The following is a 2,443-nucleotide window of genomic DNA, read 5'->3' as shown; positions in this document are numbered from 1 at the left end:
CTGAACCAAAGTGGATTTGCCTCCTGGCGAGTTAATAGATTCTCCACCAGAAGTAATTGTCTCACAAAGTAAGATATGTTTGTGGCAAATGGGAGAGCATGCAGAGTCATTTCCAAAAGTCATGGCATCCCTGAACAAAGGGAAGCAGGGACATTTTATTTCAGGTGGGGGATGGATATTCGAAAGGGAGAGGTAGGCATTCACTTGCGCAGGCTCAGCTGGAAAACATGCTTCCACACACACTGCAGGTTATGGTAATAAGGCCTAAGCTCCTCCTGGAGAGATCCTAGCATTAAAAATAAGGCCAGGGTCATAGGTGCAGCTCCTGTGGTGAGGCTTGGTTGGTTCAGGGGGATTGGTGATTGCTTCTCCTTAACATAACAAAAGGAAAAAGAACAATTTGGAAAAACAGTTAAATGCTTCCAAACCCACCCTTGAGTTCCTTGGGGTACATAGATGTGACAATTCTACTAGCATATAAATTTAAAATCTATACTGGATTTTGAATTTTTCCAAATTCCTTTTGACATCTACTGAGATCATTTCATTTTCTCCTTCAAGCTGTTAATTCATCTTAATGATAGATTTTCTTTCTGATGATAAATCATTCTCATGCTCCTGGAAAAATAATTTGTTTCGGTCAATATGGTGTTTAATTTAACACGCCAATATTTTATTAATAATTTTTGCAATAGTACACTTGAATGAGATTGGTCTTTGGTTTCTTTTTCATTCAGCTTTGGAAGGTTTTGGAGTCAAGGTTACACTAGTTTCTTAAAATGAATTGGGAGGGGCCGGCCTGGTGGCGCAGCCATTAAGTGCCCACGTTCCATTTTGGTGGCCTGGGGTTTGCCGGTTGGGATCCTGGGTGCGGACATGGCACTGCTTGGCACACCATGTTGTGGTACGTGTCCCACATAGCAAGTAGAGGAAGATGGGCATGGATGTTAGCTCAGGGCCAGGCTTCCTCAGCAAAAAGAGGAGGATTGGCAGTAGTGAGTTCAGGGCTAATCTTCCTCAAAAAAGTAAATTAACTAAATAAAATAAATAAAAAAATAAAAATGAATTGGGAAACTTAGATTTTTTTTTTTTTTTTTAAACTGCAAAACAGTTTAAGTGGCATTGGAAGTGTACATATGTTATTCCAAAGCCTGCCCTCATTTTAGGTCACCATGCTGCTTTTCTTTCACCAGCTGCTCAAGGATTTCTGGAAATTGTTGCTGTATCCTGAGTATGTTTCAGATTCTGTGTGAGATGCTGAAAGATGCTGGAGACCACTCCAACAAGCTGGTCTTCAGTGAGACTCTCCAAAACTGCTGACTCACAGTCAGTGAGGCACTCCAAAACTGCTGAGTGAATGAATTGGAGATAATTAGGAGCAGCACATGGTCCCTGAAAACAAATCATTTCAAACTTACTTTCTGGGGCTGGCTCGGTGGCATAGTAGTTAAGTTTACATGCTCCACTTCAGTGGCCCAGGGTTCATGGGTTTGGATCCTGGGCACAGATCTACGTGCCACTCATCAAGCGATGCTGAGACGGCATCCCACATACAAAGTGGAGGGGAATTGGCACAGATGTTAGTTCAGCAACAGTCTTCCTCAAGTAAAAAGAGGGAGATTAGCAACTGATGTTAGCTCAGGGCCAATCTTCCTCACCAAAAAAACCCCACAAAAAACCCTTACTTTCTCCCTGGGTTGAGGTTATGTTACTGCCAAAGGGTGGTCATCTGCCTGCTGCAAGAAATGCCAATAGTCAAGAAGCAAGGTGGTAGGAGAGAAAGGGATTTATTACAGCTTGCTAGCAAAGGGGAAGATGGCCAACTAACATCCAAAAGGACCATCTTAGAGAACAAAGACTACAGGCCAGTTATATAGGCAGCTGGTCTTCGGGTGGGGGAGGCATCTAGTCTCTGGGTGGAGGCATCCGCCTGATCTCCGGTGGGGGCAGACATCTGGTCTTAGTTCCTCATAGTCTTGTTTTACTGGATATGCATCAGAGATCAGAGCAACGCCCTATACCTTGATCTTTCAGTTGTCATTGATGATGGCTGTCAGATTAGACTCTCTGCCTAGGGGTCATTACATTCCTATGGAACTCAAAAGAACAAAGTTATCAACTTACAGCAGCTGGGAGTGGCCATAAAATTACAGAGCATGTCTGGGTTAGTTAATCAGAGGTCATTCAGAGTTACAATATGGTTTCTTTTCTACGATCTGGCTTCCCTTATTTCAACCTTGTGTTGAGCCACTACCAGTTACAGAATTGTCAAAGTGGAGAAGTTATTTCAAGTTTGGAGTACCTCAGCTTTGGGAATTTTCTTCTCCAGCAAGTCAAGAATGCTGAGATTTGAATCTGCATATTATATGTGCTTATCTTGCTAAGCAGTATCTAGCCCAAGGAGGGGTTTGTTTAAATGGTACTAACTTACTAAGCAGCACCT

Source organism: Equus przewalskii, chromosome 19, assembly GCF_037783145.1.
Source record: "Equus przewalskii isolate Varuska chromosome 19, EquPr2, whole genome shotgun sequence".
Taxonomy (NCBI): domain Eukaryota; kingdom Metazoa; phylum Chordata; class Mammalia; order Perissodactyla; family Equidae; genus Equus; species Equus przewalskii.
This window is presented reverse-complemented; position numbering follows the sequence as displayed.